Source organism: Dama dama, chromosome 22 (assembly GCF_033118175.1).
Source record: "Dama dama isolate Ldn47 chromosome 22, ASM3311817v1, whole genome shotgun sequence".
In the NCBI taxonomy this organism is placed as follows: Eukaryota; Metazoa; Chordata; class Mammalia; order Artiodactyla; family Cervidae; genus Dama; species Dama dama.
The window spans coordinates 33,647,726-33,672,646 of record NC_083702.1 but is presented as its reverse complement, the minus strand read 5'-3'; the positions used below and the strand labels follow the sequence as shown (position 1 = coordinate 33,672,646).

General features: G+C 38.4%; 1 protein-coding gene across 2 annotated transcripts in view; it reads left to right on the top strand.

The window, feature by feature from the left end:
- Nucleotides 1-24,921, top strand: part of SOX5 (SRY-box transcription factor 5) — a 1,090,517-nt gene that overhangs the window by 143,830 nt on the left and 921,766 nt on the right. For both annotated transcript variants that reach the window (XM_061125136.1, XM_061125135.1), the window contains exon 2: nt 17,074-17,154. The gene's annotated coding sequence lies outside the window, so the exon portion shown is untranslated. The remainder of the gene's footprint in view (nt 1-17,073; nt 17,155-24,921) is intronic.

The following is a 24,921-nucleotide window of genomic DNA, read 5'->3' as shown; positions in this document are numbered from 1 at the left end:
TCAGGCAGTGCACTGCCTTTCTTCCCGTGAAGCCTGGAGTGTAAATAACACAGGAGAAGACATGGAAAGAGACCTGGGATGGCAGTGTGGAGACCTGAATTCTGGTTCTACCTTAGCCACAAGCCGAGACTGGTGATCTTGACTCAAAACGTGCCCTGAATTTATTCTCTGAGGAGGCGGGTGTGGGGGTTGTAGTCAATGTCTGACTCATGTCCTTGTTGGTATGAGTAGTTTCTGAGGAGCAGTTCAGCGACTTGAAAGAGATCAGCCACACATCCTCATTCCAGTAAAGCCCTACTAAATCAGAAATTTGCTTTTACAGTTTCTCTTTGGGGAGAAAAGTGGTCTACAGCAGCCAAACTCCTTTTAAAATATGGTGGTTTCCCCATTCTTGTAAAATAAATGACCAAATGCATAGTTAGTGTCCCCTGAAATTCATTAAGCATGCAGAAGGGTGTTTGGCCAGCCTTGCTCTTTCATTCAGAGATTGAGATTGGGAAGAGCAGGGTGTGGTTTGCTGGTGTGGATGTGCGGTGGCGAGGCTGTGATTAGGTGAGCCTCAGGAGCATGTCAGCCTGTTGAGCTTCTGTGCATCAGAACATGTAAAACCTACCAATGAATCATGTTCCTGGTGGCTGAAGTTTACCTCTGGAGGAAACTTGGTTGGTATCGACTAAAGAATAAAGTACTTCTTTCTACAAATTAATTGTTACACTCATGAATACCAAGTGCTCATTCACAAAGTACAGACAGATTAACATCCTGAAGAATGTGCAGTCGGCAGGGCCGCTAGTCAAGGAGCGTTAACTCCAGATTCCAAACCACAGCCCTTTGATATGATTTCCTCTCTTGACAAAATCTAACTGCTATTTTCACTCTACATTAATTTTGATATCATTTTGAAGTAATAGCATGTATGGCTCCGTAGTCTCTTAATGTAGACAGTCCTATCTCTTGCTCCTCTATTTCCCTTGCTTTGTTTCCACCGTTAATCTAGTAACCAGCCACTTATTGTACTGATTATCTTGTAATTGAAACTGTAAAAGCCTATGGCAGGTAAACCTATGGCAGGCAGATGGTCGGCCCAGTATGTCAGCTGTCTCGGATGTGGGAGGTTTTTTTTTTTTTTTTTTTTGGTGTATGACAATGTGGTCTGGAAAATAAAAAACACAAAGTAAAGAGCCCAGATCATACAATTTGAAATTTAACAGAATGTATTTGCTAACACTTTCGAAGTAGCTTTAAGACCAAAATTCATTATGGAAGCATCTTTTGTGGAGCCTGAAGTGAAAGAGAGGAAGGGGAAAGTATAATGTTGGGAAGAGTGCCGAGGTTGTTATAGTAGATTTTCAGTAGCAGTGTTTTGGTCTTTGGTCTTTTGGTGGATGTACTTTTAGTTAGGGTGGGAGGCAGGGAGGGACGGCAGAAATATCCCCAAGCTATTGGTTGCTTTTGCTTGTTCTCTTAGCAGCCTGAGGGGAAAAGTGCTTGTTTAAACACTAATATATTCTGTAGAAACCAACAATTATAGCAAGGTTTTTAAAAAAGAAAATTACATTAAAGATGAATGAGGGTATATTGAAATAATTATGTTTTAAGGTGTGTAACATTAAAGATATTGAATAGAATATTGACTGTTTTGTGGAAATAGCAATAATGAGATTCCTGTCACCTAATCTTACAATAATTGGGTTATTACTATGCAAATGAAGGTATTACTTTAAAAAAAGTAAGGAAGCAAGACGGATCCTTGAGGCAGTCCTTTATCTGTTCTTAAAGCTGTGCTGTCAATTCTTCTTAGACTGAAGATCCTTTTCTCAACAATTTGGAGATGCTCACTTCACTCTGTACTCCTGGAATTCCACTATAATGTTTTTTAGGTGCCACAGGTAGCAGATTGGTGGTTGTTGATCTTATATGAATATATATTTTTTTAGCTCTTTGTGGATCCCAAGGGAATAATTAAACTATATAATTATTACCCACTGTCTTTTTTTAAAAGTGAAGTGTTGTGAATTTTCCTGGCAAAGATTTGTGTCGGAGCCCTTATCTCCACTTTCCACACAGCTCTATCATTATTGTATGGTGTCAGCTGGTACCTGGGGCTCTCAAAAGCCACCAGGTCATTTTGGGCTGACAGACCTCCTAGGACACCTTTATGGCTGAGGAAACGAGTCCATTAGTCCTCAGTCATCCTCAAATCATGATGTGTCCGTTGCTGTGACCACCACGTCCAGTTAAGCTCCTATGACATCCATCAAATGAATAGAAATATTTGGACAGTTGCCATTTTGGTTCATGACCCAAGTAAATACCTGGGTGTACAATAGGGAATGGTATTGCACACTGTTGATTGCTGAGGCTTTGGGTAAAAGATGATTGTATTTCCTGGAAATGTTGTATGATTTTTACACCCTGCTTGTTATATGAAATGCTCTCTGTATATGGAAGGATACAAAATTCCATTTTAAAATTTCTCTAGTAGTCCTACCTAAGGAAAACATCAAACAAAAGTCTTGGATTGAGTCTTGTTGAAATTTCACAATCTTTTGTAGTTTCAGTGCTCTTTGGTAGTATATACTAGATTAATCAGAGCGAGTAGATTTGAGGAAATCATGAAAGAAAAATTTCGTTTACCAAGTGCTTTTGGTTCCAAGGATTAGGAGGTCAAGAAAATATAGGCCTTATCAGTTTATTTCAGAATCAGTTGAGACTTGGGTGACTTTATAAAATGTCATCAACCACTGCTCTTTACCTTATGTTCTTCTGTATTTCTTAAGGTAGAACTTGGCTCAGAATGGCTGCTGCACATTATATTCATGCCATTCTCTGTTTAGTAGAGAAATCTTAGAATAAATTCATAAAATACAGATAACATTTGCGAACAATTCACAGTCCTGAAAATATCAATTCTAAATCCTTACATTTTTAGAATTTAGCTACTTTGGTTGGCTTCAGTAAATTGATGTATGTGGGTAATTTTTATTAGATGTCTGTGAGAAGGACATTTGGAGAAAATGCAGTATTCTAGCACGTCATTTAGGTTAGAATAAGTTATGCTGCTGTTATAAACAGCCCTAAAATCTCATTTACAAGATCTGTTGTGATTATAGGTGGTTCTGCAGGTCAGTTTTACACCACAGACTGGCTTAGCTGTTGAAATTTCAATTTTATAGCATTTTTATATACATCTGTTTCCATGAACTCCCAGGCCAGAGAAGAAAGGTCTGAAGAGTTGAACACTGGCAATTACATACTTTATTCCAGAACGACAAACATCCCTTCTCATATTTCTTTGCTAGAACTAATCATTTGGCCACTCCTTATGTCATTGGGATGTAAAGTACAGAGGACAACCAGATATTGATAAAAACTAGTACTCTGATCATATCCATTATTTATGTAGACCACTTTTTGAGAGTACCTTTGGAATTTGAAATGCCGCTCGTGATGTGTGGGTGAAGAAACCTCAGCAAGGAGTGTAATGAATAATTTTCATTAAAAGCAATAAACATCTTCCTCCTACTCATTGCTGCACCCATTTGTCTAGACTTCTGTGGACCTATCCTTGGGTTCAGTGGAACAGATTTTACCTTAACTAAGGTCTGCATGCGGTCAACCTTTAGAGATAGGATTACAGTGAGCTTTTAAATTTGTAGCTGTGACTGACCTGCAATAATGATAAACCTTGTAGAAGAATGCCCTTTGTCCATGTTTGATGAAGATTGGTGGCATAAAATGCAGCCGACAGTCTCTCAGGTTGGAAATGGGGTCATTTGATTTGCAGAAAAAAAGAAATATTAGAAGAAGTACTTTTGTCCACTCATTCTGATAGGATCTACAGAGAAAAGAGAGAGTATTTAGTATAATGAATGCCCCATTATCTTTATGGATAAAGCAAAATGCATGTGTGCTCAGTCATGCTGGACTCTGTGCGATCTCGTGGACTGTTGCTCTCCAGGCCCCTCTGTCCCTGGGATTCTCCAGGCAAGAATGCTGGAGTGCGTAGCCATTTCCTACTCCAGGGGATCTTCCTGACCCAGGGATCAAGCCTGGTCTCTTATGTCTCCTGCGTTGGCAGGCAGATTCTTTACTGCTGCTCTACCTGGGAAACCCAAAGTGAAGTATTTGGAGCTAATAGACTTTAGCAACAGTAACAAAAGTTTGTATCTTATTTAGCTTTTGGGGAGTAGCAAACAAGAAGAGAACAGGAATGCATTTCATCTGAAGGTGGGGAATATTTTACCACTTAGGTAGAACAGCTTTCTGTCATCCTTAGAATGTAACCAAGTAATTCCTTTTGTTTGTTTGTTGGTTTGTTTTTTCAGGTAATTCCTTTTAAGCATCACTGTGAACTCAAGAATTTAAGCATATTTGATGGGCTTAATCAGTTGCAGTTCTTATACTTTCTGAAGCTCAAATTGTCTCATCTTTGACCAATGCAAACCTCTTCAAACTGGCTTCTGAATACTTTTGACATAACTGTTGTCATCTTTGTTAGCTTCTTTTCTATACGGTATGTCAAGATGTTCTGAATTTTGTACGTATTCTGCCCCCATCTATTTCTCTAAGCAGTCTTGTGTTTTGAGCACTAGATACATTTGTATGTTCATTTCTATTGATTTGGTCATTATTTAAGCCTAAACAGTGCTAGTTTATGTGCTTAGAATTTTCACCTCTAGTGCTGAAGTATTATTTTTTGGGTTATCAAATTTGATGTTAAAAATACATTTAAAGTTGTTTTAATGTATGTGAGGTCCATCAGCAGTTTTACTAATATTTTTAGAGAATGGTATTTCAACCATGGATGAGTATCATTTTCTAGCTATCAATCACATTGTATACATTAAAAATCTTTCTGATCTTATTATTTCTTTGGCTTAATACTGTGGGAAGAATCTTCTTTCACAGTTTGTACTCATATTTGGCTCTTCTTTGGCTCGAGGTGATCAAATCTGTTACAAGTTACTGTTTTTACAGCCTCTTACACACTGAGTTCTGCTTTCATTTGTTTTTGTTTTTTTTTTTAGCTTAACTGCTTCATCTTGATCACCATTTATCAGTGTTTATCTGCTACTCTAATTTCCTCAGAAGTTGTCATATACATTATATTACTTATGTATTTCTGTAGGTTAACATTTAAAATGATTTTCTTAAATGAGGGAGTGAAAAAAATTAGGGAGTAAACATCATCATTTTACTGAGCTCACATGCCCATGTCATATTTGGCTTAAATAGTTAATTGTAGTCCTGGGATTCTGCACCCCACAGCATTGTTTGGCAGTGAAATGTAGAAAGTTACAGATTTTATAACATTTGCTTGCTCAGAAAACCCTTTTTAGGCTGTGCCTCATCTATAAGGAACTCTTTTTACTAACATGACCAGGGAATAAAATGCCCCTACTCTCAGCAGCTGTGTAGGAGGAAAGAGGAAGGGTGGAGTTGTAAGATCTAAAGTTTTTGTGTTTATCAGACCCTTGCTTATCTTCAGTTTTGTTGGGCCCTCATTTGACAAGAATGCCTGGACCAGTCTGTGTGACTCTGACGACTAACCACTCTGTTTTTTTAGAGGATGGTGTTCTGCCATCTGAAATGGACCACCTCAACTAGTGCTTACAGATACATATAGAACCTCCCTTCTTCCTGTTTACCTGTCCTGATTCTGCTCTTTCAGGTCTTCCAGAGGCTCTAAGACTAACCGGAGAGCAACTAAGTGAGATGCAGCGTTGCATCTTCTGTGCGTGCGTGCATGTTTGTGTGCTAAGTCGCTTCAGTTGTGTCTGACTCTTTGTGATCCCATGGACTATAGCCCGCCAGGCTCCTCTGTCCATGGGATTCTCCAGGCAAGAATACTGGAGTGGGTTGCCATTTCCTTCTCCAGGGGATCTTCCCAACCTACGGACTGAACCCACCTCTCTTACATCTCCTGCATTGGCAGGTGGGTTCTTTACTACTGCTACCACCTGGGAAGCCCTGTTGGATCACAGCCGTTTGCAAATGATACTCATGTCATTGGAAGTATTTTTAAAGAAATTAGGATAGCATTTTTTTTAAAAGCCCAACCAGATTTAATAATGAGAAGCATGGTATCTCACATAGTCAGACATTAGAGGTAGGACAGGTAATTTGGTTGAACTTGTCCTGTGCTTTCAGCGTCTTATCTCTGCAGTTCCCCGAGCTCTGCCCTCCCCTGTAAGTCAGATTTATTCTTAAATTGAAAGCAGGTTGCATCTGCAGTTCCAGCTCTGACACCCGTAGAGGTTGAGAAAAGAGACCGTCTCTTTTAAGGGTTCTCTCATAAAATTGAGGAAATATTTTCCCAGAAGCAAATCTCACTTATGTTTCATTGGCTCATGTTGTGTCATATGTCCATTCCTGTATTCAAACCATGATTCCAGGAGAATGCCATTCATAGGTTAGTATCGGTGTGGGTTCACCAAGCCATCACTGGAAAGGAGGATGGGATTAACCATGGTTCCCTTAAATTTAACAGGACCTACTGCAGAAGTTGGGCTTACTTCCTCAAACTGCACAGCTCTTACATGCTAAGGAAGGGATATTGAGGAGAAAACCGCAGTATCTGTTATATTATGCCTTAGGGCTTATTTGTTCATTTGTATGTTCATTTTTTTTTTTTTTTTTTGCTGTAGAATGTGAGTAAAATAATGAGCAATTACAGTTGGAAAAAAAATCAATATGATATATCCAAAGAGGTATGATTTGGTTGTAAAAATCTTTCCAAAAGTTTCACTGATTTTTTTTTTAAATGAATGTGAATTGCATGAACAACCTAATGTTATACCTTTTTACCTCCAGTGAGTTCAGTGAAAAGCAGTGTTTTTGAAATATGATTAAACTTGCCCTTAAGAACTGTCATCTGCGTTGGGTTTTTTATTAAGCTTCCCTTGATGGCTTCTTCCTTCCTTCCTCTCAAGCCCTGTGTTATAGGTCAAAGAGTGTCCTGGCTCTAGCAGCATCACCCATATTTTTCTAGACTCACGCCTAGAATATTGTCTGTTCTTCCCTTCAACTTTTCAGATCTTTCCTGCTCCTCAAAACCCAGCTCAATACTATGTCTGTGATGCCTTTTGGCAACCAGGCCAGCCTGAGGTTCATTTTTCTCTTTCCTCTGAATACTTTAAGTATTTTCTATTCAGGTCAAGTCATCTGCTGTCTTTTGAGACTTCTTCTATGTCTTTGAGCTATTATTAACATCTTTTATTATTGATTATGACCTTTTTGAAAATAGAAACCCTTGATATCTTAATGAGTCCCGTGAAAATTGTTTCTTTTCATGTGGTCATCTTAGAAAAGCAAGTTTAAAGAATCTCTCATTCTGGACATAAAAATAGCTCACATTTATTAAGTATTTGCTATATTCCCAACACAGTAATATGTGTTTATGGTCATTATCTCATTTCTTCCTCACATACATACTGAAAAACTCCATGTAGTCGGTTAGACAAAGAACTATCTCAAAATAGTTGAAGTTAAGAAAGGGAGCATAACCTTTAAACTCCCAGGATATCTCCAGACAGTCATCTTGCTCTATCATCTCATGTCTTAGCGTTGCTTTCCTCTTGCCTAACATTATTAGGTTTGAATAGTCCTCAGTAAAGTCAGTCACAGAAAAAAAGAGAAATGGAGAGAGAGGGGGTAGGAGAGAGGGAGAGGAAGAAAGAGAGGGGGAGAGTGCACTCAAGTGAACAAGAGGGCGAGAGAGAAGGAAAGGGAGACAGAGAATGTGTTCTGGCCATTGTTGGGGTGATGGGGAACCCCACGGCTTCTCGGAAGTGGTCAGTGGTTGCTCAGGCCTGAAGTCATCCCTAAAATGCAGCACAGTGAGGTGTGGGCCAAACCTACTTGAACCATGAAGCCTGAGAATAGGAGCGGCATGGTTTTTTCAGTAAGATGCTGAGTAGACAATGACTCTGTAAGTGCTAATATTATTTCGAATTTACAGATAAGACCTGGGCTTATAGATGGAGTCGCTTGTCCAAGATCGCCTACATAGAGATTCAACTCAGCATACATGCCAGAGTTATGCTGGTAATCACTTTTCTATATTGTAGTATTTTTATTAAACTGTGTTTGAGTATCAGTGATTACAATAAAAATAGCTTCCTCTATGCGCACCTTATTTTATGTGTCTTCAGGAGCAATCCTTCTCAGATACTCGGTGCTTCATAGAATCTCATCTTTTTTACCAAGTCGGGAAATGAACCATCCTCTGAAGTTATTACACGCTAGCTGAGTAACTGGATTTGCTCTTCTAAGGTTGTGTTTCAGGCACCATATGTATATTTTTTTCACCCAGATCTCTGCATTTGAATACTTTCATAGCTTTTTGTGGCTCCATAGACAGCACACCTGACAAAAAAATTTTAGATGTTGTCATTGGGGAGAAATGTGCAGAGGAAAAGACAAGGGCCACGGAAACCTCCTTCCATTGCCTGGAGAGGTGCCTGGGTAGAACCTGGAGAGTCATGAGTATGTTACATGGACTAATCCAAGATCTGTCAACAGAAAGACCCTGGGTCAACCTGGGGAGACTGAGCCAGGACAAACCGACTGTGGATGCTGAAGCCCGGATTCTTGAGCTCCTGAGATGAAAGTGTGTGGCCCCTGTTATCTCTGACTCCTTCCACAATCCAGTGCCTGCCCTGTTCTTGCTTAGGCCTGCCAGCAGACCCTGCTCTTCAGGTTCTTCCTGTCCTCTCAGTTTCTAGGTGAGACCACCCACCATTTGACTCGAACTCTTCCTGTTCATTTCCTTCTGATCCAGGAATTTCCAATGTCTAAGATGAGTTTTCTATCGTTTTTGACGTTTTTGTGTTTTAGATGCTATTTACTGTGTTACGTACTGACACACAAATGCATGTTTTGTCATAACAACTCCTTCCCTAACATTCTGGAATGCATTCCTTGTTTTACTTCTTTCTCTGCTAATGACTTTTTCTGACTTTGAAGTAGTTAGATCACAGCTTCTTTATTAATATGTTTTAATGACTTTGTTTTTTCCCCCCATCATCTAACAAAGTTCGTTACAGATATTACTCAACAATATATAGTTAGTTTGACTGAGTCCTCAGAGATGGGGTGAATTGTCTATGACACCAACGTAAGAACCAGGAGTTTCACCTTATTTTGTAGAGGTGGCCTGAACACTGTTCATTGTGCGCTTTCAGTTTGTGCTCAGAGGTAAAGGATGAGACACAGTTTACCAGCCTAATCCACAGCTTGGTATGTAGTTTTTATGTCTTTATCCATCCAGTTGTTAATATATCTGTGGAGGGGATGATTTGGGATTACTCTGTTTTCAAAATTTAGAATTTAGTGTATTTTCAGGATTTTGCTTCTAGTCAGGAATAATTTGTGCTGTAAAATGTATTATAATCTTATGTGTTATCTTATCCATACTAGATGTCAGTTATTTTATAGTGTATATATTTGATCTTTGCTGTACTCTGGCTGGAAAGGAAAGGAAGTCCTCTTATGTAGAAATGTGGCCTGTTAACAATGAACAAGGTATTTATAGGTTGTCTGCTCACCCACTGATTTTTCACTGGTAGAATTATAACTTCACCATCAGTCTGAGAACATCAGCATAGGGGTTTACCTTTTAATATTTTCATGTAAAACATCACAAAGGCTATTCTAAATTAGCAAGGGGCATTGACACAGCAAACTAGTGAAAAATGTGAAGACACAGCTTTCTTCAGCTGGTTTGGTTTTAGCTGCCACTTTGGAAGCTTTTACACTTCTCTCCCTTTTCCACCCCAACTCCAGGAGGTAAACAAAAGAATATAATTTGCATCAGCTATAGCAATGTTTCTGAGGTCATTGCTCTAAGTGTGTGGGGGATTTGGAGTAGGAATCCTGAAAAGGAGAAAAAGGCAAGGGTAAAAGCTCTGTTGACAAGGGGGTTTCATAGGCATGTGGTGAGAGTGCAACATTGGACGTGTGAATACAAATTCAGCAAGCTTCCTCTCCTCTTGTGAAAAACAGTTCTGTCTGGATAGAGCTGGACACAGAGGCAGCTGTATAACTTAGCTTTACTATCTGATTCACATCCTTCCCTGTTGGAGTGTTTAGCACCTTCACTTCTTCTTGTCCTGCTCCTCAGCACATGGGGTACCACTGGCTGAGAGGAGGGCAGATGGCTGTCTGTATAAGATGCTGAATGGTGCTTTATCATTCGGCCAGTCCACTGGGCTTGAACGGAAGGGCATTTGAATTCTCACTTTGGTGCAGACCATTAGCACATTCATCCTTTGCTGGCATCAGGTCAAGGAACCCAAGTTAGCTTGTGAACCAAGTTTTTCCCTGGAGTGAACATAATACATATACTTGGCTAGGAGGTCAGCTGTTAAAAGATGACTTTTTTTCTCGGTAGGATAGGATATTTGTTCCTATTTAGGTAGTATCTAAGTGGAGGCAATTTAGATATTTAATAAAGCAAAATCTATCCTAAAAAAAATAGGAAGACCTCATTATAGATTCACAGATCTGTGTATTTGTGTGCTCAAGGATAATAATAATACTGGGAGACAGTTCAGAGGAAAGAGATGAGTAAAAATAAGAAAAAAAATTAATGGATTTGAGCCCAAGTAAGCAAAACTCTATTATTTAATTATAGTATCTAACTGTGAATATAAATGAGAGATGTAGAGAAAGAATTTTTTCCAAAGTTTGGATCATAGAAGCTTTCGTGACTAAAAGAGGAAACCTGTCACTGAGAGCTACAAACTAGAGGTTTGATCTTTCTTAAAATGAATCAGGGAGTATAAAAAATATTTTGAGAATTGAGGACTGTCCCTTTTGTACAAACTCAAGTGTTTTCACATCTGAAGTGAACAAAAACTGCATAATGTGGAAAATATGTCAGTGTCCTTCAGATTTGTTCCTCTGTGATAGTCTGGTTAGATGGGGAAAACTCACTGATACACAATGGAAGAGGACATACTAGCTCTTACAATTTCATGTTGGGAACTTCTTGTGGACCAGTGCCTGCAATAATATGTGTGGTTGGGCCATTTATTTGCTATCAGTTGCTACTTTTGGCACATTGCTACATTTGGGTACATTTAAACCCCAGAGTCTTGGTTAAATTCCAGTGTAGATGAGTGATGATATTCCATCTGCCATGTTCTTATTTTGCCTTCCTTAAGGAAATGAAGCATAACTTCATTCTTAAGCAGACTGTTGATATACTACAGATAAAAATTTAATATTTTTATTCCTGATTTTGTAGTTCAGTGTTATCAGACCTCAGCTCTATGCTCAACTTTGTCACTGACTCTCTCGTAACCTTGTGCAAGTTAATTTCATCTCTCTGAAATGAATTTTCTATAAAAGGTGAACAATAGCCTAGGTAGCTCTTTTAAGTCTACTTAAAACTGAAACAGATTATGACTGGTTGATGGTCTGCATTCTTGCTAAATGGATTTGTTCAGACTTCCAACAATTTTTCAGATTTTTATCCACTTTAATGTATTATAAAACACATTCTCTTAAAAATTATCTTTAAAGTTGTCTATCCAAAAAAGTATACATCAAATGACAGAAATCTTGGTGTTTCAATCCAAAGTGATGTATTTTTTCCCCTGACTAATCCCAATTCGCATTTCAATTATCTTTTTAGTGGAGGTATGAATGTGTATGTAGTTCTAGGTGGGAGGAAATGGGAGTGTATATGGAGAAAACTACCATATCTCACATAGCTGCATTTATTCTGATGTTTAGATTTTTGATTTACCAAATCTCACATTTTTGCAGAAATATGCAGTAGGACATGTTTCATGACACATTTCACTCACACTGTTAATATGATGACACCCTTGGACTGTGATATATTATGTAGTTTGATGTCATACTTAAAGATATGACTAAAAAAGCTATAGAAAAAGACACTCAAAAATATTATAGATAAATCAAAATTGAATTATAAAAAATGTTTAAGGATAACAAGATAAAGAAAACAGAGAAATGAAAAACCGAAAACAAAGTGAAATTATTGGCCTCTGGCCTAGCATATCAATAATTACATGAAATGTAAATGGTCTAAATACAGCAATTGAGACATTGTTAGAGCATATTAAAAAATAGCACCCAACTACAGTGCTGTATCTTCCTAAATCTCTTTAAATATAGTGATATTGGCAAGTTGAAAGTAAAGAATTGGTAAAAGTATCTTGCAAACATTAATAATAGTAAGCAGGAGTTGCTATATTAATATCAGATACAATAGACACTTGTGGTAGAGAGGGGATATTATATATTGACAGAAGAGTTGCACCGTCAATAAGACTCAGTCATCCTAAAGATGTGTGCCCTAAAGTACTGAGTTGCAAAAAAATGACATATAAAAAAAATAAATTTATAAATATAATTGAAGATTTTAATACCCCATCTCATCAATGGATAGAAAACTAGACAGAAAATCAGCAAAGATAAAAAACTCAGCATCAGTGACCAACAGACTTAATTGGTACTCACTGAGCACTCTACCCCACATGAACAGAACACACATTCTCTTAATGTCACCATGAAACATGTAATATGTTTGACCATATCGTGGATCAGAAAACAAGTCTCAAAAATTTTTAAAGAATTAAAATCTTAAAGAATGTATTCTTTGACTACCATGGAATCAAATTAGAAATCAGTAATAGAAAAATAACGTAAATCTCTGAACACTTGGAAATTCAACTACATACATTATAGATAATCCATGGACCACAAAGGAAGTCTCAAGGAACATAAATTGAATGGATTGAAAATAAAAATACACCATTGAAATTTGTGGGTCATAGGTAAAGAAGTGCTGAGAGGCATGTTAGATAGCATTAAATGCATACATTAGAAAAAAGGAAAAGTCTCTAATCAATAATCTAAACTCACACTTCAATAACCTAGAAAAATAAGAGCTGAATATACCTGAAGTCCAAAGCAAGCAGAATGAAGGAAATCATAATAAGAACAAAAGTTAATAAAATTGAAAACAGAAAAACAATGAAAAAATTCGGGTTATTTGAAAAGACTGATAAAGTTGACAAACATCTCACAAGACTGACAAAGAAAAAAACAGATAAGACACAAATCACCAATGTGAAGAATGAAATAAGGTGTATCACTACAGACTCTGCAGACATCAAAGGAATAATATGAGTATACTAGGAACAGTTCTATACATATAAATTTGACAACTTAAGAGAAATGGACCAACTCCTCGAATGACATAAACTACTACAACTCACTCAACATTAAATAGATAGTTTGAATAGCCCTAAAACTATTAAGGAGATTGAACAAATAATTTTAACAACAAAAAAATCCCCTCCCGGGTGGTTTCACTAGAGAATCCCAACAAACACTGAAAGAAGTAGCATCAGTTCTATACAATCTCTTCCAGAAAACCATTTATTTTAGGAAAGTGGTATTACCGAGATACCAAAACCTGGTAAAGATAAAACAGAAAAGAAAACTAGAGAGAAATATTCTTCATGAACATGGACATAAGGATCCTTAATAAAATATTAACAAATATAATTCAGCAGTATATGTAACAAATAGAATTCAGTAATATATACATTTCATGACTGGGTAGGATTTATTCCAGGGATCAAGGTTGGTTCAGTACTTGCAATTCACCTTGTTAACAGGCTAAAGAAGAAACACCATATGATCCTATCCATTCATGCAGAAAAAAGCATTTGACAAAATCAACCATTTTTGATAAAAATTTTCAGAAAAATGAGAACAGAGAACTTCAACTTGATATCAAGCATCTGAAAAAGACTGCATAAATTCTATAACTAACATTACCCTTAATGATGAAAGACTGAATTGTTTCTCCTCAGATAAAGAACAAAGTCAAGAATGTTTGCATTCACCAATTTTGCTTAATATATTGCTACAACTGCCAGCCAGTACAAAAAGATAGGGAAGGAAATTAAAATCATAGAGATCAGAATGGAATCAGAAATAAAATTGCCCCTATTTTCAGGTGACATGATTATTTATATAGAAAACCCTAGGGGACTTAAAAAAAAAAGCAAACAAACCTTTCAAAACTAATAGGTGAGTTCAGCAAGGTCGTAAGATATGAGATAAGCCTACAAAAATCAACTATATTCCTGTATAATAACAATGAAGAACTGGACACCAACATTAAAAATATAATACCACTTATAATCACTCAAAAATTTAAATACTTAGTTATAAATCTAGCAAAACATGTGTAGGACTATATGCTAAAAGCCATACAGTACTGATTGAAAATATAAATAAATAGGTATATACCATGTTAATGGATTAGAAGACTCACCATAACAAATATATCAGTTCTCTTCGAACTGATGTACAGGTTTAACACAGTTTATATCAATATTTCAGCACAATTTTTTTTGTAAATCAGATTTTTCTAAAAATTTTATGGAAAGGCAAAGAAATCAGAATAGTTATAAGAATTTTTAAATAGATGAATAGAGTGGGAAGAATTAATCTACTCGATTTCAGGATTTATCATACAGCTATAGTAATCAAGACTATGTAAGTTTGGCAGAGGGATACATGTGTATAACAATGCAATAGAACAGAAAACTCAGAAATTGGCCCACACAAATATAAACTGATTTTTGACAAAGGTGCAAAACCAGTTCAGTGGAGGAGACATAGCCTTCTCAATAAAAGGTATTGAAGCTGTTGAGCATCCATAAGCAAAAAATGAAACTTCACCTGTCTTAGACTTATACAAAAATTCACTCAAAATATATCAAGAACTTAAATGTATTGATAAAATTTAAAAATAAAATTTTTATGAAAAAAATTGGAATATCTTCAGGATCCAGGGCAAGACAGAGCATTTTTAGACTTTATATCAAAACTATGATTCATAAAATGAAAAATTGATAAATTCAACTTAGCAAAATTAAAAACTTTGGGCTCTGTGAAATACCCTGTTAATAATATGATAAGCTACAGGCTGGGAGAAAGTGGCTTCAGACTATATATTTAGACTTGTAGTAAGGATTAGTATTAAGAATATAATCTTTTAAAACCAATAAAAAGAAATGAAACAATCCAATCAGAAAACTGGGCTCTGTGAAATACCCTGTTAAGATTATGATAAGCTACAGTCTGTGAGAAAGTAGTTTCAGACTATATATTTAGACTTGTAGTAAGGATTAGTATTAAGAATATAATCTTTCAAAACACTTCAATAAAAAAAATGAAACAATCCAATCAGAAAATAGACCAAAGACATGAAGGAACATTTCATGGGAAAGGATATATACAGCTAGCATCTAAGCACATGAAAAGATGTTCAACATCATTAATCATTAGAGAAAAGCAGAATGGCTAAAATAAGAAATAGTGACAATGCCAAATGCTGGCAAGGATTGCAGAAACTAGCTCATTCATGCATGGCTGATGGAATGTAAAATGGTATAGAATGTTTTACAGAACAGTTTGACAGGTTTTTAAAGAAAACTTAACTTCTAATGACCATAAAATCCAGCAATTGCTCTTGTGGGCATTTATTTCAGAGAAAGGAAAACTTCTACTCACACAAAAGCCCGTGTGCCAATGTTTATAGTAGCTTTGCTTATATTACACCAAACTAGAAATAGTGTAATACTGTAGTGCCTTTCGGTGGGTGAATGGTTAAATGATCTGGACCATAGAACTATTGAGCAATATAACTAACAAAGTATTGATACCCAACCTGGATGAATCACCAGAGATTTGTGTATGATTTCATTTGTATGATAATTTTGAAATGACAACACTATAAAAATTGTACACTAGTGGTTTACAGGGCTTAAGAAGGAGGTGGGATAGGAGGGCTATAAAAAGACAATCTTAGGGACTCTTCTGGTTGGTGATGGAAATATTCTGTATCTTAGCTCTGTCGATGTCAATATCTTGGTTTTGGTATTGGACTATAGCTTTGTAAGATGTTACCCTTGAGGGAAACAGGGTAAAAGATATGGGGGATTTCTCTGTATTATTTCTGAGAAATGCATGCAAATATGCAGTGGTGTCACGTTATAATATTTGAATAAAGAAAAAGACAGCCTTCTAATGGCTTCTAGGTTAAAATTCAAAGCCTTTCCTTGGCCCTTTCCTTCTTCCTTCATGTCCTGCTTGTCTTTCCTGGACATATCCCACTGCAGGCGCAGTGGCCTTTTTGCTGTTCCTGGGCTCTTACCACAAGGCCTTAGCTGTCCCCACAGCCTGGAAAGCACAGCCTCTGTCCAGTTGCTCACTTTGTCCTGGTCTCTGCGCAAATGTTGCCTTAGCAGAGTGACTTTTCCCTTGAACACTGTCTCTAAAATAGGACCCCCTACCACAATCTATTCCCTTCCTTGGATTTATGTTTCTTCTCTCATTAGAAATGGGCTTCCCTGGTAGCTTAACTAGTAAAGAATCCACCTGCAATGCAAGAGACCCCAGTTTGAGTCCTGGCTTGGGAAGATCCCCTGGAGAAGGGATAGGCTACCCATTCCAGTATTCTTTGGCTTCCCTGGTGGCTCAGATGGTCAAGAATCTGCCTGCAATGCAGGAAACCCGGATTTGATCCCTGGGTTGGGAAGATCCCCTGGAGAAGGGAATGGCTACCCACTCCAGTATTCTGGCTTGGAGAATTCCATGGACAGAGGAGTCTGGCAGGCTACAGTTCGTGGAGTCTCAGAGTCAGACACAACTGATCTACTTTCACTTTCTCATTAGAAATGGACTTGATACTTTTAAAACTTCCAGAGTTTTTTGGATAGGAACCTCAAGTTCTCCATTTTACCTCCTCTTTCCTATGTTTTCTTCTGGGATTTGAAACGTTTGATTTTCAAAAACAGACCAAACAAGCTGGTTCATTCTATTTTTTTCCCTTCTGCTGATGGTTCTATAATGTTCTAGATGGAATTTAAGAGTTCTGTGGTAGTGGATGTCGTGTAGTCTGTCAGGCTCAGTCGAACACCGTGCACTGGCATTTCCCAGCCAAAATTTAACAGTCAACCTCCTCACCCCATGAAACTGCCTCTAAGTGACTTAGCTCTGATTCTCTTCTAGGCTTCTTAATCATCCACCGTGTAAAGACACACTTCGAGAGGATCCTTAGAAGTCTTGGACAAGCTTCCCCACACGTGGCAGGTATGTGTCTACACAACTGAGTGTGCAAGCAATGTAACTTGTTTTATTTTCTGCAGTTAGATCTAAATTATATTTTAACCCTTCGTGTAACCACGTGGAAGCAATTGAGGTTGCATCCTAATTCTAGGTAAGACTCTGAAGGTGAGGGGTGACATGTCTGCTCCTCGGCTGTCATCTCTCCACGAGTCATGTTTGTCCTCTTATCCTCCGTCAGTACTCATGAGCCACTGCTGAGGCACACCTTGATCTTCCTTTGAGGATCTTTTCCTATCCTTCTCTTGGCTTCTTCCAGATACTCCCTGGACACGTGAGGGTGTGCTGCTGCTGAACCAGAAGAAAGTCTCTAGGGTGGCTTAGAGCTCTGTGCTCCTTGCATGACGCTGTGAAGCCCCTGGGCCTTGTTCTGTTGCTCCTATGTCATGCTAGTCCAGGCAGTCCTTGGCAGACCTGGTCAGGTCCACCTGCAGTATATCACTTGGTCATTTCAAAGGTCCAGACCTCATCCAAGAAGGAGAATCCATTCCATCTGCCATTATTTTCTACCATCATATTTAGCAAACATTGAGGGCAAGAGGAGAAGGTGGGCGACAGAGTATGAGATGGTTGGATGGCATCATTGACTCAATGGATATGAGTTTGAGCAAGCTCTAAGAGATAGTGAAGGACAGGGAAGTCCTTCACTGCTGCAGTCCATGCAGTTGCAAAGAGTTGGTCATGACTTTGAGCGACTGAACAACCCTGTTACAGTGTTTTGAACAGCACAACTTAGGAAATCAATCAAAACACAGTTTACATTTTTTTTTCCTGTTGTTTCTTTAAAATGCACTGGGAAAAGGGAAGTGGGTATTCTCTTGGTTCTGGATGAAATTTAGGCCTCAAGTAGGCTCCATGCCTAGTAAGATTACTCTTAGATTTAAAAAATTTCTATCTACACTTTAAATCACAAACATTGTCTATATTCAGAAATTAAAATGGTCAATCTCAGACTATAACAGTAGCTTGCAAGTTCATTTAATTTCAGATCATCTCTCATCCCCTCTCTGAGGCCCATATTTGGATTGGGCTCTTGCAGAGGGAGAGGGTGTGCTGTTTTCTTTCTCTATCTGTCACCTACTCCCCCATTTGCTGGCTGCTATCGCTAAATGCTAAGGGATTGAAACAAGGGAAAGAAAAGGAAATGAGTGACTTAGGGATGTTTTTAATGTGAACAGGTACTGTGTTAACCTGGCTCCAGCTTTCAGGGCCTGGCAGATATTTAAAACTGAGAATCATTTGGCCACTTTGGGGGGACTTTGGTGGCTCCCCTGCTGGGCCCATTTGTCTTCAACTCTCCTGGCTTGGACAGGGCTTCTCCTGTAGCTGTCCACTCCCTACTCACCTCCTGGTTTTCGGCTAGTCCATCCCACATGAACTCATGTTGCGTGTATAAACAATACTTCTGGGCGGCCATCTTGGGCTTCAGGCTAGCTCTGTCACCCTTGGCCCACACCTGCTTCATGAAAACACACATCTCGTGAACCTCCAAGGACTGAAGGGTACTCTCAAATTACTGAGCTGTTCCTTATCTCCTTCTTGTCCTCCAGATTCCCAAGGTGGGAGCCAGTCTGCAATCTGTCAGGTTTCCTAAGCTCCAGGGGACACATCCACGCTATCTAAACTGTTCTTTTGAGGCCTCTCTAAGGACCTGAGAGAGAAAATAGCCCCTTCTATCCCACCTGCTTCAGTGAGGTGGGGCTTGTCACAGGGCAGCAGTTCAATCCAAGAACCATTTCATAATGCTTCTCCTTACCTCTGTTCTTTTGATCCTTTATGTTGTCTTGTTGCATTTTAGAGCCATCCAACCTGTTCTTCCCAGTGTTAAAGAACTTGCCTGCCAATGCAGGAGACAAAAGAGACTCAGAAGATCCCCTGGAGGAGGGCATGGTAACCCATTTCAGTGTTCTTAACCTGGGAAATCCCATGAACAGAGAAGCCTAGCAGGCTATAGTCCATAGGGTTGCAAAGAGCTGGACATGACTGAAGTGGCTTAACATGTATGCAGCCAATTCTTAGGACTTTTAAAAAAACTTTGGTTTTGATATAGCCCTTTTCTTGGAATTTCATGCCTATTCAATGAAGGTGCCTTAGTTGAATCTGCTAGTTTAACATCTGATCATTTCAGCTCCACGAGGAAGAGTTAGGGGCTTCCCTGGTGGCTCAGTGGTAAAGACTCTGCCTGCAATGCAGGAGACCCAGGTTCGATCACTGGGTCAGGAAGATCCCCTGAATGAGGACATGCCAACCCACTCTAGTACTCTTGCCTAGACAATCCCATGGACAGAGGAGCCTGGGGGGCTGCCGTCTGTATGGTCTCACAGAATCAGACACAACTGAAGCGACTAAGCCACAGCAGGAAGAGTGAGAGTGGTTGAGGGAGGGGTAAAGCTTTAGCCATCCCATTGCCAACTTGCTTCTGGATTCACTAATATCTGTACATGGCTTGATTACCTTATCTTCCACTCAGTTCAGTTCAGTTCAGTTGCTCAGTCGTGTCTGACTGTTTGTGACCCCATGAACCGCAGCACGCCAGGCCTCCCTGTCCATCACCAACTCCCGGAGTCTACCCAAACCCATGTCCGTTGAGTCGGTGATGCCATCCAACCATCTCATCCTCTGTCATCCCCTTCTTCTCCTACCCTCAATCTTTCCCAGCATCAGGGTCTTTTCCAGTGAGTCATCTCTTCGCATCAGGTGGCCAAAGTACTGGAGTGTCAGCTTCAGCATCAGTCCTTCCAATGAACACCCAGGACTGCTCTCCTTTAGGATGGACTGGTTGGATCTCCTTGCAGTCCAAGGGACTCTCAAGAGTCTTCTCCAACACCACAGTGCAAAAACATCAATTCTTCAGTGCTCAGCTTTCTTTATAGTCCAACTCTCACATCCATACATGACCACTGGAAAAACCATAGCCTTAACTAGATGGACCTTTGTTGACAAAGTAATGTCTCTGCTTTTTAATATGCTGTCTAGGTTGGTCATAACTTTCCTTCCTAGGAGTAAGCATCTTTTAATTTCATGGCTGCAGTCACCATCTGCAGTGATTTTGGAGCCCAGAAAAATAAAGTCAGCCACATCTTCCACTCAAAAGCATCTAAATATGATTTTAGCTCAGTAAATAGGAGGATCTCTTTTAAGTCTATTTTCAATGTGTGAGAATCGTTCTAATTTCCCAGAGGGTCTTAGACTTTTGAAACTCAAAAACCAGTAATTGACACCCCTAGATCCCCTATGCTTCCCTCCTCTGTCAATAATTTTCTTTTCTTTTTTTAAAAAAAACTTTTTATTAGAATATAGTTGCTTTACAATGCTGTGTTAGTTCCTGCTGTCCAGGAGAGTAAATCAGCTATACATATACGTATATCCCCTCCTTTTTGGATATCCTTCTCATTTAGGTCAAGACAGAGCATTGAGTGATTTTATTGCTATACAGTAGGTTCTCATTAGTTGTCTATTTTATACGTAGTATGAAATAGTAGTGTGTGTATATATATATATGTATGTATATGTATCAATCCCAGTCTCCCAGTTCTTGCCAATAATTTAGCAACTTGTCTGACTGAATGAAGAAAGAAGCAAGATTCAAGGAAATGAAATACCTCCAATGTTACTTCCTGTGTGATAAAAAATATTGCCTACCCCTTTTTGAATATCTGTGTTGTGGGTTTAAACCCATATAATGGCACTGCGTCCTTTATATTAAGGATTTAACATTTGAGGAAAGTAGGTGTGCTAGTTTAAGAAAACCAGTTACATAGGATTGGGCTTCCCTGGTGGCTCAGTTGGTAAAGAATTTGCCTGCAGTGCAGGAGACCTAGGTTCATTCCCTGGGTGGGGAATATCCCCTGCAGAAGGAAATGGCACCCACTCCAGTATTCTTGCTTGGTAGATCCCGTGGACAGAAGAGCCTGGCATGCTACAGTCCATGGGGTCATAAGAGTTGGGCGCAACTTAGTGACTAAATTAATTATTTGTACTTCTCTGGTGGCTTAGCTGGTAAAGAATCCACCTGCAATGCAGGAGACCTGGATTTGATCCCTGGGTTGGAAAGATCATATATAGGATTAGGGCCCACACTAATGATCTCATCTTTGCATAACTAATTATATATGCAGTGACCTTCTTTTAAGTGTCACAGTGATACTAATTCTATACTAACTGATCCACAAAATAGAATCATAGGGAACACTTCCAAACTCATTCTATGATATTAGCATTAGCCTAATATCAAAAGTAGGCAAAATATCTAGCAGCTGAATCCAGTATTATATATAAAAAATATGCACCATGATCAAATAGGATTTATCCCAAATATGCGACTCTCATTCACCATTCAAAAATCATTTGCTATAATCTATCATATTAATAGCTAAAGAGGAAGAACCTAGTCATGTGTCATTGTGAGAGTTGGACTATAAAGAAAGCTGAGTGCCAAAGAATTGATGTTTTTGAACTGTGGTGTTGGAGAAAGCTCTTGAGAGTCCCTTGGACTGCAAGGAGATCCAACCAGTCCATCCTAAAGGAGATCAGTCCTGGGTATTCATTGGAAGGACTGATGTTTAAGCTGAAACTTCAGTACTTTGGCCACCTGATGCTCAGAGCTGACTCATTTGAAAAGACCCTGACGCTGGGAAAGACTGAGGGCAGGAGGAGAAGGGGACGACAGAGGATGAGATGGTTGGATGGCATCACCGACTCAATGGACATGGGTTTGGGTAGACTCTGGCAGTTGGTGATGGTGAGGCCTGGCGTTCTGTGGTTCATGGGTTCGCAAAGAGTCAGACACGACTGAGTGACTGAACTGAACTGAAAGAAGAAAAATCATATGATTATAACAATAGATACAGAAAAGCATTTCACATAATCCAACACCCATTCCTGATAAACTTTCAATCATCTAAGAATAGAGAAACCTACAGTTAGAAGCATACACCATGATGAGAAACTACATTCCTTCTCCTATCACTGTGGGATAAGACAAGGATGTCTCCTCTTACCACTCCTATTCAACATCATACTGGAAATTCCTAGCTAATGTATTAAGACAAGAAAAAATATGTATGTAAACACACAGATGGGGAAGGGGCTTCCCTTGTGGCTCAGCTGGTAAAGAATCCGCCTGCAGTGTGGGAGACCTGGTTTGATCCCTGGGTTGGGAAGATCCCCTGGAGAAGGGAAAGGCTGCCCATTGCAGTATTCTGGCCTGGAGAATTCCATGGACTGTATAGGCCATGGGGTCACAAAGAGTTGGACACGACTGAGCGACTTTCACTTCACAGATAGGGAAAGAGAAAAATGAAACTGTTCACAGGCTACATAATTGTCTATGTAGAAAATTCAAAATAATTTATAAAAAGACTCCTGGATAAGTCTTATAACCTATAACCTAGATTAGGTTAATATACAAAAGTAAATTGATTTCCCATATACCACATGAACAAATGGAATTTGAACTTAAAAACACAGGATCATTTATATTACCTAAACTACAGAGATAGAAAAGGAGAAACAAAGGGAAGAATGAATATGTGGAACACAGGGGGTTTTTAGGGCAGTTAAGCTTTATCATATCATATATGATACTGTAATGGTGGAGACATGCCATTCTGTATTTGTCAAAGTACGTAAAAGCATACAACACAGAAAAAGAACTCAAATGTAAACAATGGACTTTAGTTAATAATCATTTCAGTGTCGATTCATCAACTGTTAAAAAAGTACCATACCAGTGTAAGATGTTAATAACAGGGTAAACTGAGGGTGGGGAGAAGGGAGTATTTGAGAACTCTTTATGTTTTTTGTTCAATTTTTTCATAAACCTAAGACTGAGAAATAAAGTCTGTTAATGAGAAAAACAGTAGTGTTTAAAAAAATAAAAAGGAAAAACAAACAAATGTCAGACTGAGATACCTGGAGTTAGGACTTTATCATGTGAATTTGGGGTGTACGGGGACATCATTCAGCCCATAACACTAGGGTTCAAAGAGGTTCAATAACTTGAAAGTCACACAGCCCTTGAAATGCCATTGTAGAGATTCCACGCCATGACATTGTGACTCTATAGCTGAATTCTTCCTGCTATACCACACTTCATCTCAGGCAACTCTTGCATGCAGTCCTCTGCAAAGAGGAGATTGCTAGCTTTCCTTTAAACAACCAATCAGATTGGCTGGGGCATGGATCTACCCAAAGAAGGAGCTCAGACTAGGACATAGGTCAGACTATCTCATGAACTCATAATAACCTTACACCTTACCCAAAGGAGTAACTTTACCCTTTATACCTTACACAAAGGAACAGGTTTGTGAAGAAGTTCAGTCTAAAACTGTAATACTCTGGGCTAGAAAATGAATTTGTACTTGAACTAGAGGTATAGATTGTGAAGAATTCAACTGAATCTGAAACTACTAAAATGGTGTCAATGTGAGTTGGTGATATTATTCCTGTGACCTGTGGTTTGCATTTTGGGTACTCTTGACCTGTATTCATATCTACACATGCCGCGTGTACATGGTCTGTTTCATGTAGAGCATAGTTACACAATGTGTAATAAAGCAACATATTTAGATCATGCAAAAGAAAATGAATAAAATGTTTGCTATGAAGTTCCTGCAGGCATTTACTGGATAATGATAATGATAGTTTTACTAAAATATATTCAGCTTCAATGAGGGTTATATTTAGGAAAATTATCAGATTGTTTTGGATATTTTCCTTATAAAAACAATTCTTTAGTGCATCTTATGTGGAAGATACAAATTATAATAGTCATTTGGAAATGTGTCTTCATGAATATGAACATAATTTGAGTCTTGTAGTATTTAGTGCTGTTTTATTCCAGATGGCAAAACATTTTTATTATTCTTTAGTTAGTGCTTGAAATATATACCTATGGAAATAAGTCCATTTTAAGATTTTTTCTTGCCAAAACTCTAATAGATGCTCACTTACTGAGAAGTATGTATACTGAGAAATATTTAAGAAAAATATGCTTTAATGAAGCTGCACTAATGATATTTATTTAGCTAATTGTGTATGGGAATCTAAACATTATTTCAAGTAAGGTAGACTGTTGGCCCTGTAAATAAGCCTGGCACAGGTGTGCAAAGAATCAAGAGAATTAGTAGATCTAATGAAAATCGGAGAAAACCTCAAAGAAATATTTTATTATAAATTAGATTTCCCACTATAAAACAAATATACAACAAAGCCAAATAGCAAAAATGTTTTAAAATGAGGGTAGAAAATTACTAACAATACCAATAACCAAAAGCAGTAACAGTAACCTTTTAGTATATTTGCTTCTCTTCCTTTTCCATTCATTTATTCAGCTGAGGATTACTGCGTGCTTAATGCAGGCACTTGGGAGATAAAGATGGCTAGGCCCAGGGTTCCACTTTGAAGGAGACTAATTTATTAGGGAAAACAGACCATGATAAGTCCTTGTAATGTGTGATAAGTACAAAGCTGGAGGAGAATGGGCCAAAGAAATTGCTTTCAACTCCAGTTTCAGATCTGTAAAGACTTTTAACAGAAAGAAAGAAGAAATCTGTTAGCCAGGAAAGATAATAAAATACCTTACAGTTAGAGGCAGGAACATTTGCTAAGGTATGGTATGACTGAAATCACATCATGCTGCTGCTGCTAAGTCGCCTCAGTCCTGTCCAACTCTGCACGACCCCATAGACGGCAGCCCACCAGGCTCCCCTGTCCCTGGGATTCTCCAGGCAA